Source organism: Symphalangus syndactylus, chromosome 10 (genome assembly GCF_028878055.3).
Source record: "Symphalangus syndactylus isolate Jambi chromosome 10, NHGRI_mSymSyn1-v2.1_pri, whole genome shotgun sequence".
Taxonomy (NCBI): domain Eukaryota; kingdom Metazoa; phylum Chordata; class Mammalia; order Primates; family Hylobatidae; genus Symphalangus; species Symphalangus syndactylus.
This window is the reverse complement of record NC_072432.2, coordinates 70,591,331-70,609,010: the sequence shown is the minus strand read 5'-3', so window position 1 is coordinate 70,609,010 and position 17,680 is coordinate 70,591,331.

Below are 17,680 nucleotides of genomic sequence, written 5' to 3'. Positions count from 1 at the left end.
TAGGTATTTTATTCTCTTTGAAGCAATTGTGAATGAGAGTTCACTCATGATTTGGCTCTCTGTTTGTCTTTTATTGGTGTACAAGAATGCTTGTGATTTTTGTACATTAATTTTGTATCCTGAGACTTTGCTGAATTGGCTAATCAGCTTAAGGAGATTTTGGGCTGAGACAATGGGGTTTTCTAGATATACAATCATGTCATCTGCAAACAGGGACAATTTGACTTCCTCTTTTCCTAATTGAATACACTTTATTTCCTTCTCCTGCCTGATTGCTCTGGCCAGGATATTCCTTTTTCAACTATCGACCATTTAGCGCTCCGAATGTCCACTTGCAGTTTCTGCAGAAAGAGTGTTTCAGAACTGCTCAATCAAAACTAAGGTTGAACTATGTTAGTTGAATGCACAGAAGAGAAAGAAGTTTCGCAGAATTCTTCTGTGTAGTTTTTTTTTGAAGATATTCCTTTTTCCACTACAGGCCTCTTAGCGCACCGAATGTCCACTTGCAGTTTCTATAGAAAGAGTGTTTCAGAACTGCACAATCAAAAGTAAGGTTCAACTATGTTAGTTGAATGCACGGAACACAAAGAAGTTTCAGGGAATGCTTCTGTGTAGTTCTTATTTGAAGATATTCCTTTTCCACTATAGGCCTCTTAGCGCTCCGAATGTCCACTTGCCGTGTATTCAGAAAGAGTGTTTAAGATCTGCTCAATCAAAAGTAAGGTTCAACTCTGTCAATTGAATTCACAGATCAGAAAGAAGTTTCACAGAATGCTTCTGTGTAGTATTTGTTTGAGGATATTCCTTTTTCCACTGTAGTCCGCTTAGCGCTCCGAATGTCCACTTGCAGTTTCTACAGAAAGAGTGTTTCAGAACTGCTCAATCAAAAGTAAAGTTCAACTCTGTTAGTTGAATGCACAGGTCAGAAAGAAGTTTCACCGAATGCTTCTGGGTAGTTTGTATTTGAAGATAATCCTTTTTCCAGTATAGGCCTCATAGCTCTCCGAATATCCCCTTGCAGTTTCTACAGACAAGAGTGTTTCAGAACTGCTCAGTCAAAAGTAAGGTTCAGCTATGTGAGTTCAATGCACAGAACAGAAAGTAGCTTCACAGAATGCTTCTTTGTAGTTTTCATTTGAAGATATTTCTTTTTGCACTTGAGGCCTCATAGCGCTCCGAAGGGCACTTGCAGTTTCTAATGAAAGAGTGTTTCTTAATTCCTCAAAGTAAGGTTCAACTCTGTTATTTGAATGCACAGAACAGAAAAAAGTTTCACAGAATGCTTCTGTGTAGTTTTTATTTGAAGATATATCTTTTTCCACTATAGGCTTCTTAGCGCACAGAATGTCCACTTGCAGTTTCTACAGAAACAGTGTTTCAGAACTGCTCAATAAAATGTAAGGTTCAACTCTGCTAGTAGGATGCACAGATCAGAAAGTATTTTCACAGAATGCTTCTGGGTAATTTGTATTTGAAGATATTCCTTTTTCCACTATAGGCCTCTTAGCGCTCCGGATGTCCAATTGCAGTTTCTACAGAAAGTGTGTTTCAGAAGTGCTCAGTCAAAAGTAAGGTTAAACTCAGTTAGTTGAATGCACAGATCAGAAAGTAGTTTCACAGAATGCGCCTGTGTAGTTTTTATTTGAAGATATTACTTTTTCAACTATAGGCCTAATTGCGCTCCAAATGTCCTCATGCAGTTTCTACGGAAAGAGTGTTTAAGAACTGCACAATCTAAAGTAAGGATCAACTCTGTTAGTTGAATGCACAGATCACAAAGGAGTTTCACAGAATGCTTCTGTGTAGTATTTTTTGAAGATATTCCTTTTTCCACTGTAGTCCGCATAGCGCTCCGAATGTCCACTTGCAGTTTCTACAGAAAGAGTGTTTCAGAACTGCTCAATCAAAGGTAAGGTTCAATTATGTTAGTGGAATGCAGAGAACAGAAAGATGTTTCACAGAATGCTTCTGTGTAGTTTTTTTGAAGACATTCCTTTTCCCACTATAGGCCTCTTAGCGCACCGATTGTCCACTTGCAGTTTCTACAGAAAGAGTGTTTCGGAACTGCTCAATCAAAAGTAAGGTTCAACTATGTTAGTTGAATGCACCGAACACAAAGAAGTTTCACAGAATGCTTCTGTGTAGTTCTTATTTGAAGATATTCCTTTTCCACTATAGGCCTCTTAGCGCTCCGAATGTCCACTTGCAGTTTATTCAGAAAGAGTGTTTCAGATCTGCTCAATCAAAAGTAAGGTTCAACTCTGTTAGTTGAATGCACAGATCAGAAAGAAGTTTCACAGAATGCTTCTGGGTAGTTTGTATTTGAAGATATTCCTTTTTCCACTATAGGCCTCATTGCGCTCCGGAAGTCCAATTGTAGTTTCTACAGAAAGTGGGCTTCCGAAGTGCTCACTCAAAAGTAAGGTTAAACTCAGTTAGTTGAATGCACAGATCAGGAAGGAGTTTCACGGAATGCTTCTGTGTAGTATTTATTTGAAGATATTCCTTTTTCCACTGTAGTCCGCTTAGCGCTCAGAATGTCCACTTGCAGTTTCTACAGAAAAAGTGTTTCAGAACTGCTCAATCAAAAGTAAAGTTCAACTATGTTAGTTGAATGCACGGAACAAGTTTCACAGAATGCTTCTGTGTAGTTCTTATTTGAAGATATTCCTTTTCTACTATACGCCTCTTAGCTCTCCGAAGGTCCACTTGCAGTTTATTCAGAAAGAGTGTTTCAGATCTGCTCAATCAAAAGTAAGGTTCAACTCTGTTAGTTGAATGCACAGATCAGAAAGAAGTTTCACAGAATGCTTCTGGGTAGTTTGTATTTGAACATATTCCTTTTTCCACTATAGGCCTCTTAACGCTCCGGATGTCCAATTGCAGTTTCTACAAAAAGTGTGTTTCAGAAGTGCTCAGTCAAAAGTAAGGTTAAACTCAGTTAGTTGAATGCACAGATCAGAAAGTAGTTTCACAGAATGCTTCTGTGTAGTGTTTATTTGAATATATTCCCTTTTCCACTACAGGCCCCTTAGCGCTCCGAATGTCCACTTGAAATCTCTGTAGAAAGAGTGTTTCACAACTCCTCAATCAAAAGTAAGATTCAAATCTGTTAGTTGAATGCACTGATCAGAAAGAAGTTTCACAGAATGCTTCTGTATAGTCTTTATTTGAAGATAACCCTTTTTCCACTGTAGTCCGCTTAGCGGTCCGAATGTCCACTTGCAGTTTCTACAGAAAGAGTGTTTTAGAAATCCTCAATCAAAAGTAAGGTTCAACTCTGTTAGTTGAATGCACAGAACAGAAAGATGTTTCACAGAATGCTTCTCTGTAGTTTTTATTTGCCGATATTCCTTCTTCCCCTATAGGCCTTTTAGCGCTCCGAATGTCCACTTTCAATTTCTATAGAAAGAGTGTTTCAGAACTGCTCAATCAAAACGAATTTTCAACTCTGTTAGTTGAATGCACTGATCAGAAAGAAGTTTCACAGAATGCTTCTGTGTAGCCTTTATTGGAGGATATTCCTTTTTTTTTATGATTTTTTTTTTATTATTATACTTTAGGGTTTTAGGGTACATGTGCACAATGTGAAGGTTTGTTACATATGTACCCATGTGCCATGTTGATTTCCTGCACCCATTAAGTCGTCATTTGGCCTTACGTGTATCTCCTAATGCTGTCCCTCCCCCGTCCCCCCACCCCACAACAGTCCCCGGAGCGTGATTTTCCCCTTCCTGTTTCCATGAGTTCTCATTGTTCAATTCCCACCTATGAGTGAGAACATGCGATGTTTGGTTTTTCGTCCTTGCGATAGTTTACTGAGAATGATGTTTTCCAGTTTCATCCGTGTCCCTACAAAGGACACGAACTCATCATTTTTTATGGCTGCATAGTATTCCATGGTGTATATGTGCCACATTTTCTTAATCCAGTCTATCGTTGTTGGACATTTGGGTTGGTTCCAACTCTTTGCTATTGTGAATAGTGCCGCAATAAACATACGTGTGCATGTGTCTTTATAGCAGCATGACTTATAGTCCTTTGGGTATATACCCAGTAATGGGATGGCTGGGTCAAATGGTATTTCTAGTTCTAGATCCCTGAGGAATCGCCACACTGACTTCCACAATGCTTGAACTAGTTTACAGTCCCACCAACAGTGTAAAAGTGTTCCTATTTCTCCAAATCCTCTCCAGCACCTGTTGTTTCCTGATTTTTTAATGATGGCCATTCTAACTGGTGTGAGATGGTATCTCACTGTGGTTTTGATTTGCATTTCTCTGATGGCCAGTGATGAGGAGCATTTCTTCATGTGTTTTTTGGCTGCATAAATGTCTTCTTTTGAGAATTGTCTGTTCATGTCCTCTGCCCACTTTTTGATGGGGTTGTTTGTTTTTTCTTGTAAATTTGTTTGGGTTCATTGTAGATTCTGGATATTAGCCCTTTGTCAGATGAGTAGGTTGCAAAATTTTCTCCCATTGTGTAGGTTGCCTGTTCACTCTGATGAGAGTTTCTTTTGCTGTGCAGAAGCTCTTTAGTTTAATGAGATCCCATTTGTCGATTTTGGCTTTTGTTGCCATTGCTTTTGGTGTTTTAGACATGAAGTCCTTGCCCACGCCTATGTCCTGAATGGTATTGCCTAGGTTTTCTTGTAGGATTTTAATGGTTTTAAGACTAATATATAAGTCTTTAATCCATCTTGAATTAATTTTGGTATAAGGTGTAAGGAAGGGATCCAGTTGCAGCTTTCTACATATGGCTAGCCAGTTTTCCCAGCACCATTTATTAAATAGGGAAGCCTTTCCCCATTTCTTGTTTTTGTCAGGTTTGTCAAAGATCAGATAGTTGTAGCTATGCGGCATCATTTCTGAGGGCTCTGTTCTGTCCCATTGATCTATGTCTCTGTTGTGGTACCAGTACCATGCTGTTTTGGTTACTGTAGCGTGATGCCTCCAGCTTTGTTCTTTTGGCTTAGGATTGACTTGGCGATGCGGGCTCTTTTTTGGTTCCATATGAACTTTAGAGTAGTTTTTTCCAATTCTGTGAAGAAAGTCATTGGTAGCTTGATGGGGATGGCATTGAATCTATAAATTACCTTCGGCAGTAAGTATGGCCATTTTCACGATATTGATTCTTCCAACCAATGAGCATGGAATGTTCTTCCATTTGTTTGTATCCTCTTTTATTTCATTGAGCAGTGGTTTGTAGTTCTCCTTGAAGAGGTCCTTCACATCCCTTGTAAGTTGGATTCCTAGGTATTTTATTCTCTTTGAAGCAATTGTGAATGAGAGTTCACTCATGATTTGGCTCTCTGTTTGTCTTTTATTGGTGTACAAGAATGCTTGTGATTTTTGTACATTAATTTTGTATCCTGAGACTTTGCTGAATTGGCTAATCAGCTTAAGGAGATTTTGGGCTGAGACAATGGGGTTTTCTAGATATACAATCATGTCATCTGCAAACAGGGACAATTTGACTTCCTCTTTTCCTAATTGAATACACTTTATTTCCTTCTCCTGCCTGATTGCTCTGGCCAGGATATTCCTTTTTCAACTATCGACCATTTAGCGCTCCGAATGTCCACTTGCAGTTTCTGCAGAAAGAGTGTTTCAGAACTGCTCAATCAAAACTAAGGTTGAACTATGTTAGTTGAATGCACAGAAGAGAAAGAAGTTTCGCAGAATTCTTCTGTGTAGTTTTTTTTTGAAGATATTCCTTTTTCCACTACAGGCCTCTTAGCGCACCGAATGTCCACTTGCAGTTTCTATAGAAAGAGTGTTTCAGAACTGCACAATCAAAAGTAAGGTTCAACTATGTTAGTTGAATGCACGGAACACAAAGAAGTTTCAGGGAATGCTTCTGTGTAGTTCTTATTTGAAGATATTCCTTTTCCACTATAGGCCTCTTAGCGCTCCGAATGTCCACTTGCCGTGTATTCAGAAAGAGTGTTTAAGATCTGCTCAATCAAAAGTAAGGTTCAACTCTGTCAATTGAATTCACAGATCAGAAAGAAGTTTCACAGAATGCTTCTGTGTAGTATTTGTTTGAGGATATTCCTTTTTCCACTGTAGTCCGCTTAGCGCTCCGAATGTCCACTTGCAGTTTCTACAGAAAGAGTGTTTAAGAACTGCTCAATCAAAAGTAAAGTTCAACTCTGTTAGTTGAATGCACAGGTCAGAAAGAAGTTTCACCGAATGCTTCTGGGTAGTTTGTATTTGAAGATAATCCTTTTTCCAGTATAGGCCTCATAGCTCTCCGAATATCCCCTTGCAGTTTCTACAGACAAGAGTGTTTCAGAACTGCTCAGTCAAAAGTAAGGTTCAGCTATGTGAGTTCAATGCACAGAACAGAAAGTAGCTTCACAGAATGCTTCTTTGTAGTTTTCATTTGAAGATATTTCTTTTTGCACTTGAGGCCTCATAGCGCTCCGAAGGGCACTTGCAGTTTCTAATGAAAGAGTGTTTCTTAATTCCTCAAAGTAAGGTTCAACTCTGTTATTTGAATGCACAGAACAGAAAAAAGTTTCACAGAATGCTTCTGTGTAGTTTTTATTTGAAGATATATCTTTTTCCACTATAGGCTTCTTAGCGCACAGAATGTCCACTTGCAGTTTCTACAGAAACAGTGTTTCAGAACTGCTCAATAAAATGTAAGGTTCAACTCTGCTAGTAGGATGCACAGATCAGAAAGTATTTTCACAGAATGCTTCTGGGTAATTTGTATTTGAAGATATTCCTTTTTCCACTATAGGCCTCTTAGCGCTCCGGATGTCCAATTGCAGTTTCTACAGAAAGTGTGTTTCAGAAGTGCTCAGTCAAAAGTAAGGTTAAACTCAGTTAGTTGAATGCACAGATCAGAAAGTAGTTTCACAGAATGCGCCTGTGTAGTTTTTATTTGAAGATATTACTTTTTCAACTATAGGCCTAATTGCGCTCCGAATGTCCTCATGCAGTTTCTACGGAAAGAGTGTTTAAGAACTGCACAATCTAAAGTAAGGATCAACTCTGTTAGTTGAATGCACAGATCACAAAGGAGTTTCACAGAATGCTTCTGTGTAGTATTTTTTGAAGATATTCCTTTTTCCACTGTAGTCCGCATAGCGCTCCGAATGTCCACTTGCAGTTTCTACAGAAAGAGTGTTTCAGAACTGCTCAATCAAAGGTAAGGTTCAATTATGTTAGTGGAATGCAGAGAACAGAAAGATGTTTCACAGAATGCTTCTGTGTAGTTTTTTTGAAGACATTCCTTTTCCCACTATAGGCCTCTTAGCGCACCGATTGTCCACTTGCAGTTTCTACAGAAAGAGTGTTTCGGAACTGCTCAATCAAAAGTAAGGTTCAACTATGTTAGTTGAATGCACCGAACACAAAGAAGTTTCACAGAATGCTTCTGTGTAGTTCTTATTTGAAGATATTCCTTTTCCACTATAGGCCTCTTAGCGCTCCGAATGTCCACTTGCAGTTTATTCAGAAAGAGTGTTTCAGATCTGCTCAATCAAAAGTAAGGTTCAACTCTGTTAGTTGAATGCACAGATCAGAAAGAAGTTTCACAGAATGCTTCTGGGTAGTTTGTATTTGAAGATATTCCTTTTTCCACTATAGGCCTCATTGCGCTCCGGAAGTCCAATTGTAGTTTCTACAGAAAGTGGGCTTCCGAAGTGCTCACTCAAAAGTAAGGTTAAACTCAGTTAGTTGAATGCACAGATCAGGAAGGAGTTTCACGGAATGCTTCTGTGTAGTATTTATTTGAAGATATTCCTTTTTCCACTGTAGTCCGCTTAGCGCTCAGAATGTCCACTTGCAGTTTCTACAGAAAAAGTGTTTCAGAACTGCTCAATCAAAAGTAAAGTTCAACTATGTTAGTTGAATGCACGGAACAAGTTTCACAGAATGCTTCTGTGTAGTTCTTATTTGAAGATATTCCTTTTCTACTATACGCCTCTTAGCTCTCCGAAGGTCCACTTGCAGTTTATTCAGAAAGAGTGTTTCAGATCTGCTCAATCAAAAGTAAGGTTCAACTCTGTTAGTTGAATGCACAGATCAGAAAGAAGTTTCACAGAATGCTTCTGGGTAGTTTGTATTTGAACATATTCCTTTCTCCACTATAGGTCTCTTAACGCTCCGGATGTCCAATTGCAGTTTCTACAAAAAGTGTGTTTCAGAAGTGCTCAGTCAAAAGTAAGGTTAAACTCAGTTAGTTGAATGCACAGATCAGAAAGTAGTTTCACAGAATGCTTCTGTGTAGTGTTTATTTGAATATATTCCCTTTTCCACTACAGGCCCCTTAGCGCTCCGAATGTCCACTTGAAATCTCTGTAGAAAGAGTGTTTCACAACTCCTCAATCAAAAGTAAGATTCAAATCTGTTAGTTGAATGCACTGATCAGAAAGAAGTTTCACAGAATGCTTCTGTATAGTCTTTATTTGAAGATAACCCTTTTTCCACTGTAGTCCGCTTAGCGGTCCGAATGTCCACTTGCAGTTTCTACAGAAAGAGTGTTTTAGAAATCCTCAATCAAAAGTAAGGTTCAACTCTGTTAGTTGAATGCACAGAACAGAAAGATGTTTCACAGAATGCTTCTCTGTAGTTTTTATTTGCCGATATTCCTTCTTCCCCTATAGGCCTTTTAGCGCTCCGAATGTCCACTTTCAATTTCTATAGAAAGAGTGTTTCAGAACTGCTCAATCAAAACGAATTTTCAACTCTGTTAGTTGAATGCACTGATCAGAAAGAAGTTTCACAGAATGCTTCTGTGTAGTCTTTATTGGAGGATATTCCTTTTTTTTTATGATTTTTTTTTATTATTATACTTTAGGGTTTTAGGGTACATGTGCACAATGTGAAGGTTTGTTACATATGTACCCATGTGCCATGTTGATTTCCTGCACCCATTAAGTCGTCATTTGGCCTTACGTGTATCTCCTAATGCTGTCCCTCCCCCGTCCCCCCACCCCACAACAGTCCCCGGAGCGTGATTTTCCCCTTCCTGTTTCCATGAGTTCTCATTGTTCAATTCCCACCTATGAGTGAGAACATGCGATGTTTGGTTTTTCGTCCTTGCGATAGTTTACTGAGAATGATGTTTTCCAGTTTCATCCGTGTCCCTACAAAGGACACGAACTCATCATTTTTTATGGCTGCATAGTATTCCATGGTGTATATGTGCCACATTTTCTTAATCCAGTCTATCGTTGTTGGACATTTGGGTTGGTTCCAACTCTTTGCTATTGTGAATAGTGCCGCAATAAACATACGTGTGCATGTGTCTTTATAGCAGCATGACTTATAGTCCTTTGGGTATATACCCAGTAATGGGATGGCTGGGTCAAATGGTATTTCTAGTTCTAGATCCCTGAGGAATCGCCACACTGACTTCCACAATGCTTGAACTAGTTTACAGTCCCACCAACAGTGTAAAAGTGTTCCTATTTCTCCAAATCCTCTCCAGCACCTGTTGTTTCCTGATTTTTTAATGATGGCCATTCTAACTGGTGTGAGATGGTATCTCACTGTGGTTTTGATTTGCATTTCTCTGATGGCCAGTGATGAGGAGCATTTCTTCATGTGTTTTTTGGCTGCATAAATGTCTTCTTTTGAGAATTGTCTGTTCATGTCCTCTGCCCACTTTTTGATGGGGTTGTTTGTTTTTTCTTGTAAATTTGTTTGGGTTCATTGTAGATTCTGGATATTAGCCCTTTGTCAGATGAGTAGGTTGCAAAATTTTCTCCCATTGTGTAGGTTGCCTGTTCACTCTGATGAGAGTTTCTTTTGCTGTGCAGAAGCTCTTTAGTTTAATGAGATCCCATTTGTCGATTTTGGCTTTTGTTGCCATTGCTTTTGGTGTTTTAGACATGAAGTCCTTGCCCACGCCTATGTCCTGAATGGTATTGCCTAGGTTTTCTTGTAGGATTTTAATGGTTTTAAGACTAATATATAAGTCTTTAATCCATCTTGAATTAATTTTGGTATAAGGTGTAAGGAAGGGATCCAGTTGCAGCTTTCTACATATGGCTAGCCAGTTTTCCCAGCACCATTTATTAAATAGGGAAGCCTTTCCCCATTTCTTGTTTTTGTCAGGTTTGTCAAAGATCAGATAGTTGTAGCTATGCGGCATCATTTCTGAGGGCTCTGTTCTGTCCCATTGATCTATGTCTCTGTTGTGGTACCAGTACCATGCTGTTTTGGTTACTGTAGCGTGATGCCTCCAGCTTTGTTCTTTTGGCTTAGGATTGACTTGGCGATGCGGGCTCTTTTTTGGTTCCATATGAACTTTAGAGTAGTTTTTTCCAATTCTGTGAAGAAAGTCATTGGTAGCTTGATGGGGATGGCATTGAATCTATAAATTACCTTCGGCAGTAAGTATGGCCATTTTCACGATATTGATTCTTCCAACCAATGAGCATGGAATGTTCTTCCATTTGTTTGTATCCTCTTTTATTTCATTGAGCAGTGGTTTGTAGTTCTCCTTGAAGAGGTCCTTCACATCCCTTGTAAGTTGGATTCCTAGGTATTTTATTCTCTTTGAAGCAATTGTGAATGAGAGTTCACTCATGATTTGGCTCTCTGTTTGTCTTTTATTGGTGTACAAGAATGCTTGTGATTTTTGTACATTAATTTTGTATCCTGAGACTTTGCTGAATTGGCTAATCAGCTTAAGGAGATTTTGGGCTGAGACAATGGGGTTTTCTAGATATACAATCATGTCATCTGCAAACAGGGACAATTTGACTTCCTCTTTTCCTAATTGAATACACTTTATTTCCTTCTCCTGCCTGATTGCTCTGGCCAGGATATTCCTTTTTCAACTATCGACCATTTAGCGCTCCGAATGTCCACTTGCAGTTTCTGCAGAAAGAGTGTTTCAGAACTGCTCAATCAAAACTAAGGTTGAACTATGTTAGTTGAATGCACAGAAGAGAAAGAAGTTTCGCAGAATTCTTCTGTGTAGTTTTTTTTTGAAGATATTCCTTTTTCCACTACAGGCCTCTTAGCGCACCGAATGTCCACTTGCAGTTTCTATAGAAAGAGTGTTTCAGAACTGCACAATCAAAAGTAAGGTTCAACTATGTTAGTTGAATGCACGGAACACAAAGAAGTTTCAGGGAATGCTTCTGTGTAGTTCTTATTTGAAGATATTCCTTTTCCACTATAGGCCTCTTAGCGCTCCGAATGTCCACTTGCCGTGTATTCAGAAAGAGTGTTTAAGATCTGCTCAATCAAAAGTAAGGTTCAACTCTGTCAATTGAATTCACAGATCAGAAAGAAGTTTCACAGAATGCTTCTGTGTAGTATTTGTTTGAGGATATTCCTTTTTCCACTGTAGTCCGCTTAGCGCTCCGAATGTCCACTTGCAGTTTCTACAGAAAGAGTGTTTAAGAACTGCTCAATCAAAAGTAAAGTTCAACTCTGTTAGTTGAATGCACAGGTCAGAAAGAAGTTTCACCGAATGCTTCTGGGTAGTTTGTATTTGAAGATAATCCTTTTTCCAGTATAGGCCTCATAGCTCTCCGAATATCCCCTTGCAGTTTCTACAGACAAGAGTGTTTCAGAACTGCTCAGTCAAAAGTAAGGTTCAGCTATGTGAGTTCAATGCACAGAACAGAAAGTAGCTTCACAGAATGCTTCTTTGTAGTTTTCATTTGAAGATATTTCTTTTTGCACTTGAGGCCTCATAGCGCTCCGAAGGGCACTTGCAGTTTCTAATGAAAGAGTGTTTCTTAATTCCTCAAAGTAAGGTTCAACTCTGTTATTTGAATGCACAGAACAGAAAAAAGTTTCACAGAATGCTTCTGTGTAGTTTTTATTTGAAGATATATCTTTTTCCACTATAGGCTTCTTAGCGCACAGAATGTCCACTTGCAGTTTCTACAGAAACAGTGTTTCAGAACTGCTCAATAAAATGTAAGGTTCAACTCTGCTAGTAGGATGCACAGATCAGAAAGTATTTTCACAGAATGCTTCTGGGTAATTTGTATTTGAAGATATTCCTTTTTCCACTATAGGCCTCTTAGCGCTCCGGATGTCCAATTGCAGTTTCTACAGAAAGTGTGTTTCAGAAGTGCTCAGTCAAAAGTAAGGTTAAACTCAGTTAGTTGAATGCACAGATCAGAAAGTAGTTTCACAGAATGCGCCTGTGTAGTTTTTATTTGAAGATATTACTTTTTCAACTATAGGCCTAATTGCGCTCCGAATGTCCTCATGCAGTTTCTACGGAAAGAGTGTTTAAGAACTGCACAATCTAAAGTAAGGATCAACTCTGTTAGTTGAATGCACAGATCACAAAGGAGTTTCACAGAATGCTTCTGTGTAGTATTTTTTGAAGATATTCCTTTTTCCACTGTAGTCCGCATAGCGCTCCGAATGTCCACTTGCAGTTTCTACAGAAAGAGTGTTTCAGAACTGCTCAATCAAAGGTAAGGTTCAATTATGTTAGTGGAATGCAGAGAACAGAAAGATGTTTCACAGAATGCTTCTGTGTAGTTTTTTTGAAGACATTCCTTTTCCCACTATAGGCCTCTTAGCGCACCGATTGTCCACTTGCAGTTTCTACAGAAAGAGTGTTTCGGAACTGCTCAATCAAAAGTAAGGTTCAACTATGTTAGTTGAATGCACCGAACACAAAGAAGTTTCACAGAATGCTTCTGTGTAGTTCTTATTTGAAGATATTCCTTTTCCACTATAGGCCTCTTAGCGCTCCGAATGTCCACTTGCAGTTTATTCAGAAAGAGTGTTTCAGATCTGCTCAATCAAAAGTAAGGTTCAACTCTGTTAGTTGAATGCACAGATCAGAAAGAAGTTTCACAGAATGCTTCTGGGTAGTTTGTATTTGAAGATATTCCTTTTTCCACTATAGGCCTCATTGCGCTCCGGAAGTCCAATTGTAGTTTCTACAGAAAGTGGGCTTCCGAAGTGCTCACTCAAAAGTAAGGTTAAACTCAGTTAGTTGAATGCACAGATCAGGAAGGAGTTTCACGGAATGCTTCTGTGTAGTATTTATTTGAAGATATTCCTTTTTCCACTGTAGTCCGCTTAGCGCTCAGAATGTCCACTTGCAGTTTCTACAGAAAAAGTGTTTCAGAACTGCTCAATCAAAAGTAAAGTTCAACTATGTTAGTTGAATGCACGGAACAAGTTTCACAGAATGCTTCTGTGTAGTTCTTATTTGAAGATATTCCTTTTCTACTATACGCCTCTTAGCTCTCCGAAGGTCCACTTGCAGTTTATTCAGAAAGAGTGTTTCAGATCTGCTCAATCAAAAGTAAGGTTCAACTCTGTTAGTTGAATGCACAGATCAGAAAGAAGTTTCACAGAATGCTTCTGGGTAGTTTGTATTTGAACATATTCCTTTCTCCACTATAGGCCTCTTAACGCTCCGGATGTCCAATTGCAGTTTCTACAAAAAGTGTGTTTCAGAAGTGCTCAGTCAAAAGTAAGGTTAAACTCAGTTAGTTGAATGCACAGATCAGAAAGTAGTTTCACAGAATGCTTCTGTGTAGTGTTTATTTGAATATATTCCCTTTTCCACTACAGGCCCCTTAGCGCTCCGAATGTCCACTTGAAATCTCTGTAGAAAGAGTGTTTCACAACTCCTCAATCAAAAGTAAGATTCAAATCTGTTAGTTGAATGCACTGATCAGAAAGAAGTTTCACAGAATGCTTCTGTATAGTCTTTATTTGAAGATAACCCTTTTTCCACTGTAGTCCGCTTAGCGGTCCGAATGTCCACTTGCAGTTTCTACAGAAAGAGTGTTTTAGAAATCCTCAATCAAAAGTAAGGTTCAACTCTGTTAGTTGAATGCACAGAACAGAAAGATGTTTCACAGAATGCTTCTCTGTAGTTTTTATTTGCCGATATTCCTTCTTCCCCTATAGGCCTTTTAGCGCTCCGAATGTCCACTTTCAATTTCTATAGAAAGAGTGTTTCAGAACTGCTCAATCAAAACGAATTTTCAACTCTGTTAGTTGAATGCACTGATCAGAAAGAAGTTTCACAGAATGCTTCTGTGTAGTCTTTATTGGAGGATATTCCTTTTTTTTTATGATTTTTTTTTATTATTATACTTTAGGGTTTTAGGGTACATGTGCACAATGTGAAGGTTTGTTACATATGTACCCATGTGCCATGTTGATTTCCTGCACCCATTAAGTCGTCATTTGGCCTTACGTGTATCTCCTAATGCTGTCCCTCCCCCGTCCCCCCACCCCACAACAGTCCCCGGAGCGTGATTTTCCCCTTCCTGTTTCCATGAGTTCTCATTGTTCAATTCCCACCTATGAGTGAGAACATGCGATGTTTGGTTTTTCGTCCTTGCGATAGTTTACTGAGAATGATGTTTTCCAGTTTCATCCGTGTCCCTACAAAGGACACGAACTCATCATTTTTTATGGCTGCATAGTATTCCATGGTGTATATGTGCCACATTTTCTTAATCCAGTCTATCGTTGTTGGACATTTGGGTTGGTTCCAACTCTTTGCTATTGTGAATAGTGCCGCAATAAACATACGTGTGCATGTGTCTTTATAGCAGCATGACTTATAGTCCTTTGGGTATATACCCAGTAATGGGATGGCTGGGTCAAATGGTATTTCTAGTTCTAGATCCCTGAGGAATCGCCACACTGACTTCCACAATGGTTGAACTAGTTTACAGTCCCACCAACAGTGTAAAAGTGTTCCTATTTCTCCAAATCCTCTCCAGCACCTGTTGTTTCCTGATTTTTTAATGATGGCCATTCTAACTGGTGTGAGATGGTATCTCACTGTGGTTTTGATTTGCATTTCTCTGATGGCCAGTGATGAGGAGCATTTCTTCATGTGTTTTTTGGCTGCATAAATGTCTTCTTTTGAGAATTGTCTGTTCATGTCCTCTGCCCACTTTTTGATGGGGTTGTTTGTTTTTTCTTGTAAATTTGTTTGGGTTCATTGTAGATTCTGGATATTAGCCCTTTGTCAGATGAGTAGGTTGCAAAATTTTCTCCCATTGTGTAGGTTGCCTGTTCACTCTGATGAGAGTTTCTTTTGCTGTGCAGAAGCTCTTTAGTTTAATGAGATCCCATTTGTCGATTTTGGCTTTTGTTGCCATTGCTTTTGGTGTTTTAGACATGAAGTCCTTGCCCACGCCTATGTCCTGAATGGTATTGCCTAGGTTTTCTTGTAGGATTTTAATGGTTTTAAGACTAATATATAAGTCTTTAATCCATCTTGAATTAATTTTGGTATAAGGTGTAAGGAAGGGATCCAGTTGCAGCTTTCTACATATGGCTAGCCAGTTTTCCCAGCACCATTTATTAAATAGGGAAGCCTTTCCCCATTTCTTGTTTTTGTCAGGTTTGTCAAAGATCAGATAGTTGTAGCTATGCGGCATCATTTCTGAGGGCTCTGTTCTGTCCCATTGATCTATGTCTCTGTTGTGGTACCAGTACCATGCTGTTTTGGTTACTGTAGCGTGATGCCTCCAGCTTTGTTCTTTTGGCTTAGGATTGACTTGGCGATGCGGGCTCTTTTTTGGTTCCATATGAACTTTAGAGTAGTTTTTTCCAATTCTGTGAAGAAAGTCATTGGTAGCTTGATGGGGATGGCATTGAATCTATAAATTACCTTCGGCAGTAAGTATGGCCATTTTCACGATATTGATTCTTCCAACCAATGAGCATGGAATGTTCTTCCATTTGTTTGTATCCTCTTTTATTTCATTGAGCAGTGGTTTGTAGTTCTCCTTGAAGAGGTCCTTCACATCCCTTGTAAGTTGGATTCCTAGGTATTTTATTCTCTTTGAAGCAATTGTGAATGAGAGTTCACTCATGATTTGGCTCTCTGTTTGTCTTTTATTGGTGTACAAGAATGCTTGTGATTTTTGTACATTAATTTTGTATCCTGAGACTTTGCTGAATTGGCTAATCAGCTTAAGGAGATTTTGGGCTGAGACAATGGGGTTTTCTAGATATACAATCATGTCATCTGCAAACAGGGACAATTTGACTTCCTCTTTTCCTAATTGAATACACTTTATTTCCTTCTCCTGCCTGATTGCTCTGGCCAGGATATTCCTTTTTCAACTATCGACCATTTAGCGCTCCGAATGTCCACTTGCAGTTTCTGCAGAAAGAGTGTTTCAGAACTGCTCAATCAAAACTAAGGTTGAACTATGTTAGTTGAATGCACAGAAGAGAAAGAAGTTTCGCAGAATTCTTCTGTGTAGTTTTTTTTTGAAGATATTCCTTTTTCCACTACAGGCCTCTTAGCGCACCGAATGTCCACTTGCAGTTTCTATAGAAAGAGTGTTTCAGAACTGCACAATCAAAAGTAAGGTTCAACTATGTTAGTTGAATGCACGGAACACAAAGAAGTTTCAGGGAATGCTTCTGTGTAGTTCTTATTTGAAGATATTCCTTTTCCACTATAGGCCTCTTAGCGCTCCGAATGTCCACTTGCCGTGTATTCAGAAAGAGTGTTTAAGATCTGCTCAATCAAAAGTAAGGTTCAACTCTGTCAATTGAATTCACAGATCAGAAAGAAGTTTCACAGAATGCTTCTGTGTAGTATTTGTTTGAGGATATTCCTTTTTCCACTGTAGTCCGCTTAGCGCTCCGAATGTCCACTTGCAGTTTCTACAGAAAGAGTGTTTAAGAACTGCTCAATCAAAAGTAAAGTTCAACTCTGTTAGTTGAATGCACAGGTCAGAAAGAAGTTTCACCGAATGCTTCTGGGTAGTTTGTATTTGAAGATAATCCTTTTTCCAGTATAGGCCTCATAGCTCTCCGAATATCCCCTTGCAGTTTCTACAGACAAGAGTGTTTCAGAACTGCTCAGTCAAAAGTAAGGTTCAGCTATGTGAGTTCAATGCACAGAACAGAAAGTAGCTTCACAGAATGCTTCTTTGTAGTTTTCATTTGAAGATATTTCTTTTTGCACTTGAGGCCTCATAGCGCTCCGAAGGGCACTTGCAGTTTCTAATGAAAGAGTGTTTCTTAATTCCTCAAAGTAAGGTTCAACTCTGTTATTTGAATGCACAGAACAGAAAAAAGTTTCACAGAATGCTTCTGTGTAGTTTTTATTTGAAGATATATCTTTTTCCACTATAGGCTTCTTAGCGCACAGAATGTCCACTTGCAGTTTCTACAGAAACAGTGTTTCAGAACTGCTCAATAAAATGTAAGGTTCAACTCTGCTAGTAGGATGCACAGATCAGAAAGTATTTTCACAGAATGCTTCTGGGTAATTTGTATTTGAAGATATTCCTTTTTCCACTATAGGCCTCTTAGCGCTCCGGATGTCCAATTGCAGTTTCTACAGAAAGTGTGTTTCAGAAGTGCTCAGTCAAAAGTAAGGTTAAACTCAGTTAGTTGAATGCACAGATCAGAAAGTAGTTTCACAGAATGCGCCTGTGTAGTTTTTATTTGAAGATATTACTTTTTCAACTATAGGCCTAATTGCGCTCCGAATGTCCTCATGCAGTTTCTACGGAAAGAGTGTTTAAGAACTGCACAATCTAAAGTAAGGATCAACTCTGTTAGTTGAATGCACAGATCACAAAGGAGTTTCACAGAATGCTTCTGTGTAGTATTTTTTGAAGATATTCCTTTTTCCACTGTAGTCCGCATAGCGCTCCGAATGTCCACTTGCAGTTTCTACAGAAAGAGTGTTTCAGAACTGCTCAATCAAAGGTAAGGTTCAATTATGT